Source organism: Tenrec ecaudatus, chromosome X (assembly GCF_050624435.1).
Source record: "Tenrec ecaudatus isolate mTenEca1 chromosome X, mTenEca1.hap1, whole genome shotgun sequence".
NCBI lineage: Eukaryota > Metazoa > Chordata > Mammalia > Afrosoricida > Tenrecidae > Tenrec > Tenrec ecaudatus.
Window position 1 is genome coordinate 80,527,964 of NC_134548.1, and position 19,035 is coordinate 80,546,998.

Below are 19,035 nucleotides of genomic sequence, written 5' to 3' on the forward strand. Positions count from 1 at the left end.
CACCATCTGAACCCAAGATCCCTGCATTGCTCTTCCTTGATTCAAGGAACAGCGATATGTGACACCAGAGACAGAGAGATGGTGAGAAGCAGTAGAAGAGAAGCAGAGGCAGCAGAACTAAGAGACAAGCAAGAGAAAGCATTGTAGGATTCTGGATCCATGGAAAAAAAGCCGAGGCTTGCTAGCAGATGCAGCTGAGAAGAGTCTGTCATAATCAAAACTGTATCCTAAGAATTCCTGAACCTGAATTGTAACCTGTTGTTCCCCTAATAATCTCCATAACGGGGAGTGTGGTTTATAAAGTCAACCTGACCATTGCAAAACATAGTCAAACCTATGAGAGAAGTAGAGAGTGCCACGAGGAGATGGTTGGCATCAGGATATGTAAAATCGTTGTCATCTCCTCCTGTGAAGTTAGTGGAGTTCTATTCCACAGAATTTCACTGTTACAAAGAAAGAAATAGAGTCACTGTAACAAAAATAATTGGTCAGGGTTCAACCACTTTAGGGGGTAGCATATGATAAAGAACTTATGGTACTGAAGGAAGAAGTCCAACTGCATTGGAGGTATTGATTCAAAACTAGGCTCTGGCTTTATGATGTTTCAACAAATGAATGCAACACAGAAAAGGGCCCTTCATCTATGCCAAGAAATTTGCAAGACAGCTAGCTATGTGGCAAACATGGAAATTATTGAACAATGCTATAGGCAAGTAGAATTTTTTGTATATATATTTTTAATCGTTTTATTAGGGGCTCATACAATTCTTATCACAATCCATACATACATCAATTGTGTAAAGCACATTTGTACATTCATTGCCCTCATCATTCTCAAAACATCTGCTTTCCACCTAAGCCCCTGGTATCAGCTCCTCATTTTTCCCCTCCCTCCCCACTGCCCTCTCCCTCACGAACTCCTGATAATTTACAAATTATTATTTCGACATATCTTGCACTGTCTGACATCTCCCTTCACCCACTTTTCTGTTGTCCATCTCCCAGGGAGGAGGTTATATGTAGATCCTTGTAATTGGTTCCCCCTTTCCACCCTACCCTCCCTCCACCCTCCTAGTATTGCCACTCACACCACTGGTCCTGAAGGGATCATCTGTCCTGGATTCCCTGTGTTTCCAGTTCCTATCTGTACCAGTGTGAATCCTCTGGTCTAGTCAGATTTGTAAGGTAGAATTGGGATAATGATAGTGGCGGGGGCGGGGGGGGGAGAAGCATTTAGGAACTAGAGGAAAGTTGTATGTTTCATCATTGCTATATTGCACCCTGAGTGTCTCGTCTCCTCCCCGAGACCCTTCTGTAAGGGGATGTCCAGTGGCCTTCAAATGGGCTTTGGGTCTCCACTCCGCACTTCCCCCCTCATTTACAATGGTATGAATTTTTGTTCTGATGATGCCTGGTACCTGATCCCTTTGACACTTCATGATTGCACAGGCTGGTGTGCTTCTTCCATGTGGGCTTTGTTGCTTCTGAGCTAATTGGCCGCTGGTTTACCTTCAAGCCTTTAAGACCCCCAATGCTGTATCTTTTGAAAGCCGGGCACCATCAGCTTTCTTCGCCACATTTGCTTATGCACCCATTTGTCTTCAGCGATTGTATCGGGGAGGTGAGCACCGAATGATATGATTTTTTGTTCTTTGATTCCAGATAACTGATCCCTTTGGTACCTCGTGATGTATATATTTTTTAAATGGTTGCAGCAGTACATTGACAAGGAATTGCCAGAAATTCAATCTGGATTCAGAATAAATAGGATGTACAATGAGGGATATAATTGCAGATATCAGATGAATCCTGGCTGAAAGCAGAGAACACCAAAAAGATGTTCACCTATGTTTTTGTTCAAGCTTTTATTGTGAATTAGATTAAGGTTTAAAGTGTACAATCAGTTTCCCAGTCAAAAACTCATGAAATTTTTGTTTTATGTCATTGATTGCAATCCGCATGATGTAATATAACCTATCCCGCTAACTCTTTGTATTTTCCATTTCCATTTATTCTTCCCTACCCCTTCCTGCCTTCTGAACTTTATATTTGGGAAAGTGCTGCCCTTTTGATCCAAAATGGGTGATTATTCTAAGGTGTGTGTACTGCCCTTGTGTCATATTTGATACTATTGTTGTAGTTATTAGGTGCTATTAAATCAGCTCCGACTCAGAGCAACTCTATATACAACAGAATAAAATACTGCCCAATCCTGCACCACCCGCAGAACCCTTATACTTGAGCCCACTGTTGCAGCCACTGCACCAGTCCATCTCCTTGAGGGCCTTCCTTTTTCTATCCTCTTTTCCTTTGACCTTCTATTTTACCAAGCATGATGTCCTTTTCAGGAACTGTTCTCATATGTCCAAAATATGCCAGACAAAGTCATCATTACACAGTGGCACTTTTTCCTAAAACGTGGTCACCTGGGCGCGGAGGGCGGCCGGGATCCGGGCCGGCCCTGCGGGGGCGCCCCAGCCGCATCCCCCCACTCCCTTGTGGGACAGGGCCGTGTGGCCCCTCCGCCCGCGCCGGGGCCGCCTAGACGCCGCTGCCTCCGGGTCGCGCCGTGTCCAGGGCTCCGATTGAAAATATATGAATGAATATCCCCAAAAAAGGAAAAGGAAGACTTTACACCCTTCTCGTTATTCAGATTCCTCTGGAATAAACAGAATTGCAGATGGATTCAGTGGGATTTTTTCTGATCATTGTTACAGTGTCTGTTCGATGAGGCAGCCAGATCTGAGATATTTTGATAACAAAGATGACGATTCTGATACGGAAACATCAAATGACTTGCCAAAATTTACAGAAGGAATCAAAGCCAAGAACAGAAATCAGAACTACCTTGTTCCTAGTCCAGTGCTTAGAATTCTAGACCACACTGCCTTTTCTGCAGAAAGGTCTGCTGATATTGAAATTTATGATGAAGAATGTGACTCACCTGAGTCAGTCAACGGTTCGCACTGCCGAAGATGTTCCAATTGCTGCTGAGGTACATGCAATTTCTGAAGATTATGATCTAGAGGCAGAAAACAATTCCTCAGAGAATCTCCAGGACCAAACCGATGAAGAGCTAACCAAACTTTGTAAAATTCTTGACAAGAGCCAAGCTTTGAATGTGACTGCCCAGCAGAAATGGCCATTACTGAGAGCTAATAGCAGTGGTCTCTATAAATGTGAACTTTGTGAGTTCAACAGCAAATATTTTTCTGACTTAAAGCGGCACATGATCCTGAAGCATAAACGCACTGATTCAAATGTGTGTCGCGTGTGCAAAGAAACGTTCTCGACCAACATGCTTCTGATTGAACACGCCAAATTGCACGAGGAGGATCCCCACATTTGTAATTACTGTGATTATAAAATCGTGATTTTTGAGAATCTCAGCCAGCATTTCGCAGATACCCATTTCAGCGATCGCCTCTATTGGTGTGAGCAATGTGATGTGCACTTCTCCTCGAGCAGTGAGCTCTACTTACATTTCCAGGAGCACAGCTGTGACGAGCAGTACTTGTGCCAGTTCTGTGAACATGAAACAAATGACCCCGAAGATTTGCATATCCACGTGGTAAATGAGCACGCATGCAAATTAATAGAGTTAAGCGATACGTATAACCATGGACAATACAGCCTCTTAAGCAAAAATCACTTTTGACAAATGTAAAAACTTCTTTGTATGTCAAGTATGTGGTTTTCGGAGTCGACTTCATACAAATGTCAACAGGCATGTTGCTATTGAACACAATAAAATCTTTCCTCACGTTTGTGATGACTGTGGGAGAGGCTTTTCAAGTATGCTAGAATATTGCACGCATTTAAATTCACATTTATCCGAGGGGATTTATTTATGCCAGTATTGTGAATACTCAACAGGACAGATCTTAAAATTCACCTAGATTCCAAGCACTCAGCTGACTTACCTCATAAATGCAGTGACTGCTTGATGAGGTTTGGAAATGAAAGGGAATTAATAAGCCACTTTCCAGTTCATGAGACAACTTGATTAATGTCAATGTAAAATAAATTTGGGGTTTTGGGTTTGTTTGTTTGGTTTTTTTTAGATGTTGAAATGGATGATTTTAAAGATAATTTAAGGGGATAGCCTTTAACAAGAATGTTTTTAATTTTCAGTTTTTATGGCTTTGCTACATTGTCAGCATATAATTTACCTGAAATGTATTTTTGATTCCATGGCAAATGGAATACTTTGGTGACTCTTTCTATAGCATGTGCTCCAATTTCATGAATTGTTAAAAAAGAAAAAATTGTACTGAAGAGACTTCTGTTGCGATAGGTGCTCGAGAGTTGTTTTAAACAAACAAACACGGACACAAGACAAACTCCGTTTTCGGTGATAAATCACTTCACATATGATGTCATTAAAGTCCAGCACTGAACCAGAGCTGCAAACAACAACAAAAAACGTGGTCACCTGTTGAGGTGGAAGTCACTGAGGGGGCCCTGGGGCTGCTGTTCTCTATCTTTTGCGCGATTGGGAGTCAATATAAAGCCAAACCTAGAGAGATCAGTGGCGGAATAATTTCTTACCCCACTTTCCAGAATCGAGTTATTACCACACCTGCCACTCACAGGAGCCCATCTCTGGGACAGTCACCTACCTTTATAGGTAGAACTCATACTCAATCTAGTTGAGGCCTAGTCATTTTCAAGCATTTGCTATATAAACTTTTATTCCTCATAATAACCATATGAGGTGGTCATTATTAGGCTCATTCTTCAGAGAACACTTAGCCTTAGCGATGTTAAAGAATTTGTCAAGGTCCTATGCAAACTTTTTCTCCTTCTACAGCAGTGGTTCTCAACCTTCCTAATGCCGCGACCCTTTAAGACAGTTCCTCATGTTGTGGTGATGCCCAACCATAAAATTATTTTTCAGTGCTACTTCATAACTGTAGTTTTGCTACTGTTATGAATCATAATGTAAATATCTGATCTGCAGGATGTATTTTCATTGTTACCAGTTGAACTTAATTAAAGCATAGTGATTAATCACAAAACAATATATAATTATATATTGTGAAATGTTTATTTTTAATTACAGATAAATGAAATTTTGTCTTAAAGCATGGTATAGCATGGGTAACAGTCTTCACACCAGGTACTCGTATGTGGGTATATCTACATGTGGGTGGACCTGTCTGGAGACAGATAAAGGAGCCGTGTCTTGGTTCCTAAGACCATCTGAAATATGTGTTTTCCAATGGTTGTAGGCGACCCCTGTGATAGGGTCGTTCAACCCCAAAGGGGTTGCGACACCCAGGTTGAGAATCGTTATTCTACAGGGAGTACTTGGAAATCTGCTGGCCAAGGTTGAGAGGGCTCATTTTTGGTTGGAGATATGGGAGAAACAAAAAGAAAAAGATGTTTCTTCCTTCACTTTCACCTAAATCACAAGTGGAGCCTTAGGAGTGGAAAACAAGACAGCTCATATGGAAATTATCATTATCCCACTGACGAACTGAGAGATGAGTAGAAGGCAGGTGAACTCCTGTTAGCCACCAAGGTGGTTTAAGAGGCTGTGACTAGTGAGGGATGAGGATGGTCTTTACAAGTTACTCCATGTGATAAACTATTTTTCTTTCTTATTCCAAGGATCAGAGTACACTTGATAAGCTGGTCTTTGTTCCAGTAGAACCAGAAAACCCCCAAAGCCCAGTGGGCAAACTTTTGTTTGTCCGTAGGATTGGATTGGAAAGCAGCATGGAAGCACTGCTGTGAGGACAGGTGGGGGCCACGAGAGCAACACCGTGCTTGAAGTAGGACCAGGACAGGATGCTAGCAAAGAAAAACAAACAACAAAAACAAGAGACAGATCTGTGGACATTCCAGTTGGGAGGTTTTGAAGCCTCCCTAATGCATCCTCACACCACAGAAGTCTGCTAAGTCTGGAAGTGGGAGCCCAGAAGACAGGACAGCTAGTGCTCACCTGCCCAAAGACATTGAAAGAGTCACCTCCAGGACTTGTACCCTCCATTCATCCTCCAAACTCCCTGGCTCTGTCTCTTTCTGGTCTCTATAGGACACTGTGCTCCTATCAAGAATAATAGCAACTCTTATTTGTGAGTCATCAAACATTTTCCAAACACTGCTCCATATATTTGTTCTTCAGGAAGCAGGGTATTATAGTGATAAAAAATACAGAAGGCAGAATGTCTGGCTCTGCAATTCCCTAACTGTGTGATTTGGTCAGTTTCTTAGTCTCTGTGCCTCAGATTCCTTACCTTTAAAATATCAGTAATCACAGTATCCACATCTTAAGTTTGTTTTAAGATTAGACAAGCTAATATTAAATATCAAAATTGAAGATATTTTCCCTCTTGCTTACTGATATATCACCAGTGCTTAAACAGTACCTGACACAGTAGAAACTCAGATAATATTAAGTATATTAAAAGTACATAAAATGGCAACTGATACTTAGTAAAACCTCCAAACTCACTGCCATTGAGTTGATGCCTACTCATAAAAATGCTATAGGACAGAATTTGTGACTCTAACTCTTTATGAGACTAGAAAGCCCTGTCTTTTCCCAAGGAGCAGTTGGTGGTTTTGAACTGATGATCTTGCAGTTAGCAGCCCAACATATAACCACTACATCTGTATTACAAATATTAGCTGCTGTTATTGTCTTTTGAATTCTCACAACAATTCCAAGAGAAGCACTCTAAATTTGTGCATGTTAATGTTGATTCCCCATGTAGGGTTCAAGTTTTGAGTCAAGGCACAAGTTTTGAGTCAGGTATAAAATTGAAGGAGACACTTGGGGCCACAGAGGATTAAGAGTGCAGCCATCAAATCTACGTAATACCCACAGTCCTGGAATTATGGTGACCTATGAAAAGATGCTTAGATGACATGCAGATTGGACAGGTATGGGAGGGAGAGTAGGCATAGTGGTTGCACACTGGGCCGAGATCTGCATGGTTGGCAGTTCAAAACCACCTGCAGCTCCAAGGGAGAAAGACGGGGCTTTCTTTTCCCATAAACAGTTATAGTCTCAGACACCTACAGGTGTCACTACAAGTCAGCATTGACTCGATGACCGGGAGATTTTGGATGGATGGATTTGACAGAGGATACATGTATAGATTTGTATAGAGATGTAACATAAGATACTTTGCTGCAAATATATCCAAGAAGGCAAAGTTTTGAATACTTATTAGGAATAACCTCATTCCTTGAGGGAATGAATCAGTGGGCCTGGGCTATCAGGACCCTAGTCTTGGAGGACACCAAGTTCTATTGAGATAACATAGTTCACAAAGACAATGCTTTCAATCCAACTGTATGAGTAGTGAGTGGGGTATTAAAAGCTCAGAAGCAGCCATCTAAGGTGCAATCACTGGTCTTTCCCCATCCATAGGAAAGAAATGAGAGTGATGAAACTCAAAAGACTTAGGTAACAATTAGTCCAATGGACTAAACGGGCCATGGAGACATCAGTGTCCACAACCCAAGACCAGAAGAACAAGATGGTCCCTGGCAACCACTACCAACTGCTCCGAAAAGGATCACATTAGAAAGTCCAGGACATAGTAGTATAAAATGCAGAATAAAATTCAAACTCATTTAACAAAAACCTAGGCTTACTGGTCAGATAGAGATAGGTGGGACCTTAAAACTATGGCCCTTAGTCACTCTTCAGTTCTAAAACTGAACTGAGCCCTGTGGTAGAATAATCAACCATATAAGAGCCAAAGGGCAGGATTTACTCAACAACGTTCCAAGGGTTAGGAAAGAAGAAGCAACTGAAACAAAAAAACAGGGAGAACACTGAGTAAGTGAGGGTTCTTTGAGAGGATTGCAATGGATGTGTTAAAACAAAATGTGTTGGATGAAAGATGGATGAGCGGCTATGTAAAACTTCACCTGATTCACAATGAAAAAAATTAAATAGGAGTATTATCATCAACCCATGTATTCGTGTGTTCACTTGTCTATTCCAAAAACACCTCTATGCAGCAGGCCCTGAGTTGACAACTGTCAACACAAGATATGAAGTTGAAGTTCTAGAAGGAGACAGATAAGAACAAGTAAAGACTTTAATAATCGACATAATTTCAGATAGTAAAAGTACTATGAAGAAAATAAAAATTAATTCTATGATGGGATGCGGAGTCTATGGTGTGAAGAATCTACTTTAGATTGGGTGGCAGAGAAAGCTTCTGAGGAGGTAATGTTGGAGCTGTTTTGGAGGGCCTTGGTTCCAGGTGAAGGAATCTTTTTCAGAATTGGTCCTTGATATCATGTCAATACTACCTCCTTCTTGGACCATGTATGTCTTTTGCCCAAGGAAGTTATCAGTTGGTAAGTGTAGTTCCTGGGGGTCTGGAGATGGGAGTCACTAGAGGGGCTGACTGTGAACATACAATACCCGCCCAGGAAGGTTCTGCCATCAGTTGTCTCTTGAAATAGCTGTTGACTGCACTGGGTTAAATGATGCTTAGTGGCCCTCCAACTTTACATAGATGTCCTTCTGCACTCTCAGGTAAAAGATATCTGACCATTACCTCATCCTTCAAGACATCCAGGCAAAATCATGATACATAACACCTTGATCACACCCGAGTCCCATTATTCATTACTTGTTTGAGGACATCTCCTGAGCTCACTACAGAATTGAATCCTGATACATGCATAGAGATGAATGAATGAACGAGGGCCCGTTATTCCTCCGCTTCTTCAACCGACTGGCTGATCCCACTGGTGCATCAAGACTCAGCTCTCATATTGTCTTTCATGAGAAGCCTCCCTCAACCTGTGTCCCTCTTAGGAAACTCTTGTTCATCCTTTACATCCCTTTGTAAAGCCTTCCTTGAACTCCCCAGGCACTATTGATACCTCTCATCTCTAAGTGCTCCAAAACATTCTATATCCCTCTTCATAGCCCCAGTCTCTCTATGAGTATTGTCTACTCCTCCTCTGTCCCTTCTGTTAACTTGTGAAATTTTCAGGCCAATGACTGCATTATGGTCATTTCTATCTTCCATCACTAGCCTTGAGGAGCGCTGGTGGCACATTGTGGTTGATTAGAGTTGGGTCACAAGGTAAGTTTTGGTTTTATCCCTAGCCTCTAGAGGGCGCCCAGTAAATACAATATATACTCGTGTATACGCCAAGTTTTTTATTTTTCAGCCGAGTTTTTCAGCACATTTTTCTTAATGCAGTTTTTGTGGTAAAATTAGGTACCTCGGCTGATAGTCGGGTCAGCTTATAATCGAGTATATACGGTACATGTAATTTTGGAATACATGAACTAACAAATACATTGTCAATGTCTGCTTAGAACATCCTATATAGTAGTATGCTGGAGCTGTCTCATGAGAGATGATTGTAAAATATTTAAGAAATATGCAAGCCAGTTATTAAACATAGCCATTGATAAAAATGAAACCATACAAGAAAACATCTGGCAAACTGAAACTGAGGGATAGCCTTCACAATAAATAACCAAATAAATGCAATGTGGAATCCAAGATTGTATCATGGAACAGAAAAATGACAGTAAGGGGGGAAATTTGGTGCAATTCAAATAAGCTATAGACTTTAATGAACAGTGTTGTACCAAGCGGCCCTCCAACTTAATGTCTTAGTTTTGAAAACATGTTTTATAATTACATAAGAAATCAGTAGAAGGGGAAGCTGAGTAGAGGATACACAAGAACTCTACTCTTTTTGAAACTCTTCTTCAAATCTAAAATTATCTCAAAAATTTAAAATGAACTACTAAACAAAATATTGAAGTACATAAACCTAAATAAATTATATATATGTATATATATTTAATAAATCATTTTATTGGGGCTCATACAACTCTTATCACAATCCATACATACATCAATTGAGTAAAGCACCTTTATACATTCGTTGCCCTCATCATTCTCAAAATTTGCCTTTCACTTGGGTTCCTGGAATCAGCTCATTTTCCTTTTTTTCCCTACCCCTTCCTCCCCGCTTTCCCCTCCCTCATGAACGCTTAATAATTTATAAATTATTATTTTACCTTATCTTACACTGCCCGGCGTCTCCCCTCACCAACCTTCCCATTGCCCATCCCCCAGAGAGGAGGTTACATGTAGATCCCGGAGATTGGTTCCCCCTTTCTACTCCCCCTTCCCTGCCGGTGTCGCCACTCTCACCGCTGGTCCTGAGGGGTTCATCCATCCTAGAATCCCTGTGTTTCCAGATCCCTACTGCACCGCTGTGCATCCTCTGGTCTAACCAGGTTTGCAAGGTAGAATTGGGATCATGATAATTGGGGGGAAGGAAGCGTTCAAGAACTGGAGGAAGGTTTTGAGTTTCATTGTTGCTACACTGAACTCTGAGTGACTCATCTCCCTAAATAAATTATATTAAAAGACAATGGCAATAAATACTAAAAACTCCCCACATCTACTGTACATACTTGAATATAAGCCGACCCGAGTATAAGTTGAGGTACCTAATTATTACCTGGGAAACCAGAAAAACGGATTGACTCAAGTGTAAGCTTGGGTGGAAAATGCAGAAGCTATTGGTGAGTTTCAATAATCAAAACAAATGAAAATAAAATTACTAAAAATTGAGATATCAGTGGGGTAATATATTTAAATATTTATTTTAATAAAAAACATAAATAAAAAGACAAATCATTTAACATTAGTAAACAAGCACAGTAATTGGAAAATAGGTTCAACAAAAACAATAAGGTATCAACAATGATACCTTAAGAGTACTATTCCCTGAGCTCAATCAGGAACCAAGCTAAAATGTAAAGAGTTAAAAATCCTTCAAAACTGGATTCCTCATCATCATCCGTATTCCAATGCAGAGCGTCAGCTGGTGTGAGGTCATAATAGACGCTGCCCTCATTGAGATCGCCGTCATCACCATCACTGCTGTCATTTTCATACAAAGCGCAGTCTTCACTGCCATACATAGCATCACTAATACTACATTTCTGAAAGGCACGTCACACCATGTCTTCTGGAATGTCTTCCCATGCATCTTGAACCCACTTTGCTATAACTCTATGTCAGGCTTCATGAGATTTCCTCCTTTTGTTAGTCGGGCTTGACCAGATGACATCCATTCATGCCACATCCTTCCCACACGGTCTTTAAAAGGCTTATTCAAAGATATATCCAGAGGCTGCAGTACAGATGTAAGCCCACCTGGAATAACGGCTAAAGTAACTTTACTAGATTTTGCCAATTTTTTAATGTTATCCGATAGGTGGGCTCTGAACATATCCCAAACAAGTAACAATGGCTTTTTCTTTAAGGCTGCTCCTGGTCGTCAGTTCCAAATTTTTCCCAGCCAGTTTGTTGTTCCGTCTTCATCCATCCAGCCTTTAATATGTGCACAAACAGTAATTCTTGGTGGGAAATTGATCTTTTTAGGCAAGGTCTTTCTTTTAGAAATAATGACAAGATGTAGCTTCGTTCCATTAGCCAAACATGATAGAACAACTGTAAAGTGTTTTTTTTCCTTTCCTGCGGTTTTGAGAAAAATGATTTTTTTCTCCTAAACTTGCCACAGTTCTGTTGCTTGGAAGATCAAAAGTCATGGCAGTTTCATCCATATTCACAATGTCTGCCAGGTCATAATTATAAATCCTTCTTTGTTTTATAATAAATGACTGTAATGACATAATTTTTTCTTCAAGGTCTTGTGGCAATTTCTGGGAAATCTTTGTTCTTTGTCTCAAACTTAATCGGCCAAACCTATTCATGAAGTGGGTACAGCATCCTGCTGATGCAGCAAATTTTTCAATGCCTGGTGCTTTATATTTGTCATTCTTAGCCATTTGTAGAGCACGTATGCGGATTCCCATGTGTGTTACACAGTAACCATTTTGACAACACTCCATAACCCATTTATGCAATTCACTCCCTAGAGCCCCATAAAAAGACATTAAACCAAGTCAGCTTTCATTTTCTGCCACTCCCTCACTTGCTTTTCATCAACACAGAATTCCCTACTTGCAATACTGTTATTGTTCTCTTCTGCTCTTGACACAACCTTCATTTTGAAACCAGCCTCATGAGACCGGTGTTTTTGTTTTGGGTCAAGAATATCCATTTCTAATAGGATAAAAAAACAAGACTTTGAAAAAGAACTTTCATGGTAATGTGACACCACTCCGTGCGGGTGGCCAGGGGATGTAGGATGTGAATTAACACAGAGACCAGAGGGGAAAGACAGAGTTCAGCCACAGACACATCCTTACCAGTTCAGCTGCTGGTATAAGTGAGTCACTACGGGTGCTTCTGCAAATTGGAGCCTTCCACATCATAAGACGGCTCTGATTGGTTAGATGTGAGTAAACAAACATTCAAAGCTCTGCAGTGTCAGCGGGGTTTTGAATGAACAGCAGAGAAATGGCAATCACCCGTGAGATAATGGGCGCTCGTCCAGTTACCTCGGGGGGAGGGGGGCCCAGCGCTACACCTTGCTGGGGTACCACTGACCCGTGTATAAGCCGAACCCCAGTTTTTCAGCACATTTTTTGGCTGAAAAACTCGGTTTATACACAAGTGTATACAGTAATTCTCTTACTGCGTTTGACTACTTCACAGGCTCTGAAGCTATTTGTATCTATTGCATTTGCATGGTGCACTGCTGTGCATCTTTCCCACTCCATGTCCAGTGAGGCCTTGTTAGCAGCTTAAAATTGGCCAGGGTGGGCGCATTTATTTCCATAATGGGAATTTACCAACAAATCAGCACTTGATTTATTGATTATGTTCATTGTACTTTGGATTTAAGAAGTGATGGGGAAAACAGTAATATTACACGTTGAGCTTAAAAGTGTCTTGTATCTATAGCTGTTAATTTGTGAGAAGCACTAACAAATGAAGAAACGTACTTCCAATAGTCACAAACTCTCATGATTAATCCAAGAAGTCACCGACATCATTGATGGACTAGTCAAGCTCCAACACTTCTTTAGTGTTTTGTTTTCTCCTTACTCATTAACATATGACAAGCGATCAACTACCAGTCTTGTAGGAACCCTCATTGTTCTGTTGCCGCCATAGGTAGTCATAGATTCGAGAGTATAGCAATGGAAGAATTCTGTGAGAATCAATTGGGCAGATGGAATTTACAATAACAAGCATTATGTATTCTTTCTTTATACATTATTTGCTATGCATTCTTTATATAAGTAAACTTATGATAAACTTATACCTGTATTTGTAGTTTGGAGCATGGAGACAATTGTTAAAAATTTACTAGAAAACCACTGGTCCTAAATATTAATTGCTATTTTGCCAAATGCATTGAAGGAAAGAAAAGAACATTACCAAGCACCTTCTCTGGCCAGGTCATTCATCATCTCAATTGCTGTGTCAGTCTGCGTAGAGAAATAAATCCATGGACACACATATGTGTATAAGAAAGAGATTTATATACAAGAGCAACTGAACATTGAGAAAACTTCCCAGCCCAGTCCAGATTGAGTCCATAAGTCCGATGTTACCCCATATTTCCTATATCAATCTATAAAGTCCTCTTTAGACTCACGAAACACATGCAATGATGCCAAGTACAGAAGACCACGGGCCAATGGGTAGAAATCTTTGGATCCAATGTCACTGGAAACATCTCAGCGCTGGAAGGGGTCTCTCTGTGGCTTCTCCGGCTTCTGAGGTCTGGTTGCATCCATGTGGCTTGTCTTCTGCAATATCTCCCAGAGAATAGCAGAGAGAGAGAGTGTGTGTGTCTTCCGTCTCCAAGAAGGGAGTACCAAATTTCCTAGAATTCTCAGGACAAGGCCATGCCCATAGAAGTCTCTTTGGCTATGTCCAGATTGACAGCCTAGACTCCACCCCTACACTCTTAATCCTTAAATTAACACCAGATTAGGTGACTACCACAATTGCTCTTCACTTCAACTTTGTGAAAGATAGGTATGGTAGACTCAGTTTCACAGAGAAGCAAGCTTAAGTGTCAGAGGAGTTAAACGACTAGACTGAAAACAAAGCTCAGTGCCATGGAGTCGATTCTCATTCATAATGGCCCTATAGCACAGAGTAGAACTGCTCCTGCAGGCTTTTAAGACTCCATCTTTTCTGAGAGTAGAAAGCTTTATCTTTCTCCCCTGGCTGTGGATTTCAAACTTCTGACAGCCCAATACATTACCCACTATGCCACCAAGGTTCCTTTCAGCGATTACACTACGACCAAGTAATTGTTATTATCTGACCTTAAGCTGGGAAGACTTTCCTGGATTCTCCTATTGGGTCCAAGGTAATCATGAGGGTCCCTATAAATCAAAGAGGGGGATGCAATAGAGTCAGAAAAAGACATGAAAATATAGCTGATGAGGTATGAGAAAGAATGGACCCACAATTACTGACTTTGAAGATGGGAAAGGACCCAGTGAAAGACTACAGGCAGCCTCTAGAGGCTGGAAAAGACAAAGAAATAAATCCTCCCTGAGACTCTTCAAAAAGAACTCAGACCTACTGCCAACACAAACTTAACATTTAAGTAACACAAAGTAATTATTGTGCACCTATGATATGAAATCTGACACGAGGGCTACTGGACTAAAAATCAAAATATCTGTGGGCTGCATTCTTTTGGGAGGATCTAGCGGAGAATACATTTCCTTGTCCTTTCCAGCTTCTAGAGGCCACCTGTATTCTTTGACTGGGCCACCTCCCATCTCCAAAGCCAGTCTTTCTCACACCTCCCTGCTCTGACTCTGTCTATATAATCACATCTCTTTCTCTGTCTCTCCTATTTCCTCTTTCATTACTAAGGACCCTTTTGAACATTGAATAACGAAGACTGAAGAATAATCGATACTTTATAATTATGTTGCTGGCAATAAATATTGAAAATACTATGAACTGCCAAAATAACTAGCAAATTTGTCTTGGAGGAAGTACAGTCAGATTGCTTCTTAAAGGCAAGGCTTGCAAGATTTTGTCTCATGTAATCAGGAGAGACCCGTCCCTGGAGAAAGACATAAGGGTTGGTAAAGCAGAGGGGCAGTGAATAAGAGGAAGTCCCTCAACCAGATGGATTGGCACAGTGTCTCCAACAATGGGGTCAAACATGAGAACAATTGTGAGGATGGTGCAGAACTGGGCAATGTTTCATTCTGGTGTACATAGGGTTCATATGAGTTGGAAGCAACAGATGGCACCCAATTACAACAAGTAGTGGAGTGAAAGGAGTTCTGGTGGAGTAGTAATGGGTTACACCTTGGGCGGCAAAGTCAGCAGTTGGAACCCACCAGCTGCCTGAGGGAAAATGTGTCTCTGCTCTAATAAAGACATGCAGCCTTGAAAACCCAAACGTGGCAATTTGAATCTAGCCTGTAGACTTGCTAAGAGTTAGAATGGACTCCGTGGCAGTGACTGAGTGAGTGAAACAGTAGAGCTAGCCATGAGGGTGCCATGCATTTTAGTACATGTCTGTTTCCTATGGGCATTTGAGTTATCTGAAATTCTGCATATTTCACAATTACCTAAATGTCCGATTATAATATAGTCTTGAAAGACAGTAACTATTTTCAAATTATTTCCCCCCAAAAGAAAGTAGGATGCTTTTATGTACATAGTAGATGCACAATAAATATAGAAAAGATAAGTAATTTCTTGAAAGATTAGTCATCCTTTAGATAGTAAAGCTTTGTAAATTTAGCATTTATTGAGTGTGTACCATATGTCTGGCTCAATGTTAGATGTCTCACAAAACTTTTTTGGGGAAATAGATCTATGTGCCTATATTTATAGGTTTAGTATTAAGGTGGTGGAAGGACATTGGGCCTCCACTCAAGTACTCCATCGATGTAAGAATACTTTCTTCTATTAAATTGGAATTCTATGATGCTCACCCTCCTGACACAACCACTGAAGACAAAGCGGGTGAATAAGCAGATGTGGTGAAGAAAGCTGATGGTGCCTGGCTATCAAAAGATATCGCATCTGGGGTCTTAAAGGCTTTAAGATAAACAAGTGGCTATCTAGCTCAGAAGCAATAAAGCCCACATGGAAAAACACACCAGCCTGTGTGATCACGAGGTGCCGAAGGGATCAGTTATCAGGCATCAAAGAACAAAAAATCATATCATTGGGTGCACACCTCCATGATAGGATCGCTGAGGACATACGGGTGCATAAGCAAATGTGGCGAAGGAAGTTGATGGTTCCGGACTATCAAAAAGTATAGCGTCTGGGGTCTTAAAGGCTTGAAGGTAAACAAGCGGCCATCTAGTTCAGAAGCAACAAAGCCCACATGGAAGAAGCACCACACCAGCCTGTGCGATCATGAGGTGGCAAAGGGATCAGGTATCAGGCATCATCAGAACAAAAATAATCTTACCATAGTGAATGAAAGGGTTAGTGCAAAGTGGAGACCGAAAGCCCATTTGTCAGCCACTGGAGATCCTGTTGCAGAGGGGTCTAGGGGAGGAGATGAGTCAGGGTGCGATGTAGCACCGATGAAGAATACAGCTTTCCTCTAGTTCCTAAATGCTCCCGCCCACCCCCCACCCCCACTATCAAGATCCAAATTCTACCTTGCAAGTCTGGATAGAGCAGAGGATATACACTGGTGCAGATAGGAGCTGGGGGCACAGGGAATCCAGGGAAGATGATCCCTTCAGGAGTAGGGGTGTGAGTGGAGATACTGGGAGGCTAGAGTAAGAGTGGGTTGGAAGAGGGAGCTGATTACAAGGATCTACATGTGTCCTCCTCCCTGGGGGATGGGCAACAGAAAAGGGGGTGAAGGGAGACATCAGACAGGGCAAGATATGACAAAATAATAATTTATAAATGATCAAGGGCTCATGAGGGAGGGAGGAGTGGGGAGGGAGGGGGAAAAAGAGGACCTGATGCCAAGGGTTTAAGTAGAGAGCAAATTCTTTGAAAATGATGAGGGCAATGAATGTACAGATGTGCTTGACACAATTGATGTTTAAATGGATTGTGATAAGAGTTGTATGAGCCCCCAATAAATCGTTTAAAAATTATTTTTGTGAGTTACATGGTACAGTTACTATGTCACAGATGAGGAAACTGAGGCTTAGAGAGTAGGACTAGCGATGAAGATTTGTTAGTCTCTAGGATAAGCGTAAAAACCTTTGTTCATTAGGAACGTTTTCCTCAGCTTTTGTGCTGAAAGCAAAGGGGGAGCTGCACCCGAGCTGCCTGTTATTTTGTACTTAATGCTTACTAAATACCCATTATTTAATATTTATCTGTGAGTATATACTTAGAATATCAGTACTTCTGGGCATTCTGAGCAACCCATTGGAAAAAAAAAATGTAGAAGGTAGATTGAGCCTAAATGTTGATGGGATTCTGAGCCCCGGTCCGTCTGGTATAGCACATTCAATTGTCAAAGGTGCCCTTTGATGACCTTGTCCATCTGTGCTAAGAGATTGGTCAGGCTCCGCTGGGCACACCATGAGCTGCTGATGTCACCTAGGGAACAGGCAGTGAGAAGGAGTCCAGGTTCCAAGTGTGGCTGCAGCAAGGCTGCACATTCTCTGTCTCCTGCTGGCTTCCAGGGAGAAAGAGAGAAAAGGGACAGGCAAGTGTTGCTTCAGTAAGGGAAAGGAGCTGAGTGCTGCCTCTGGTTTGGGAGTTATAAATAAATCCATCTGGAAATATTCGAGACTGTGGGAGCCTGAGGCTGGCCTCTGCAATTCAGGCCATGTGGCACATATTTCCATTCACACCAGACCTCCTGGTCCCAGAGGACTATCTAATTGGGCCTGTTTGCTCCAGCTGAGCTGGGTAGGAGCCTCTCAGGCCTTACTCTGCTCTTACCCGCAACCCTAACCCTCCTATTCTTCCAGCCTTGCTCCAAGATAATGTCTGGGGATGTGTTTTTGCAATATCTCAAGTGCTATTCAAGGCTGGTTGAATGAATAAATGAACTTTCAAGTCAGCATTTAACTTGTAAGTTCCTCATGCTAGGAAAGGGGCCCCATGGTAGTTAAGGAAGGTAAAACATTCTTGGTTTTTACCTTTCACCTGAGGATTGCCTTTATTCCTACCCAGATAAAATTGGCAAAGACATCAATGGACACTGTCAAAGTCTTGTTTATCTTTCTAGTCCAAGAATAAGTGTGGGTTAAATGAAGAGCTAAGTCAATTTATTAATTTGGCAAACATTCATGATACATCCGTTACGTGCTATACACTCTGCTACATGCTGAGAACACAGTAGAGAACAAAATATATATAGTCCCTGCCTTTATTGAGCTCAGTCCCAGTGTTTCTCAATGAGAATGTTGTTGATATTGGAGTTGAGACAATTCTTCGCAGTGTGACATTCCTTTGCACTTTGCAGTATGTTAGCATCCTGATGTCCTGGCACTAAATACCAGTAGTACCTATGATTTATTGTGGCAGCCGTAAGTGCCCTACAGATTCTTTTTTTAATTAATAAATCTTTTTATTGGGGCTCATACAACTCTTATCACAGTCTGTACATACATCAATTGAGCAAAGCACCCTTATACATTCGTTGCACTCGTCATTCTCAAAATTCACCTTCCACTTGGGTTCCTGGAATCAGCTCGGTTTCCCTTTTCCCCCCTCCCACTCCCTCCCTGCTCCCCCCTTCCTCCTGCACCCTTAATAGTTTATAAATAATTATTATATCTTATCTAACAGTGCCCGGCGTCTCCCCTCACCTACCTTCCCATTGCCCATCTCCCAGAGAGGAGGGTACACATAGATCTCCAAGATCGGTTCTCCCTTTCTATACCCCCTTCCCACCTGGTGCCACCACTCCTACTGCGGGTGTTGAGGGGTTCGTCAGTCCTAGATTCCCTGTGTTTCCAGATCCCTACTGCACCGCTGTACCTCCTCTGGTATAACCAGGTCCGCAAGGTAGAATTGGGGCCATGATAATTGGGAGGGGAGGAAGCGTTCAGGAACTAGAGGAAGGTTTTGAGTTTCATTGTTGCTACACTGAACCCTGAGTGACTCCTCTCCTCCCCACTACCCCTCTGGAAGGGATGTCCAGCTGTCTATAGATGGCCATTGGGTCCCCATC

The 19,035-nt window shown here is 41.6% G+C and overlaps 1 pseudogene; it reads left to right on the forward strand.

Moving 5' to 3' along the window:
* Positions 1 to 2,570: 2,570 nt before the first annotated feature.
* Positions 2,571 to 4,006, forward strand: LOC142434506 (zinc finger protein 639 pseudogene; annotated as a pseudogene).
* Positions 4,007 to 19,035: the final 15,029 nt, after the last annotated feature.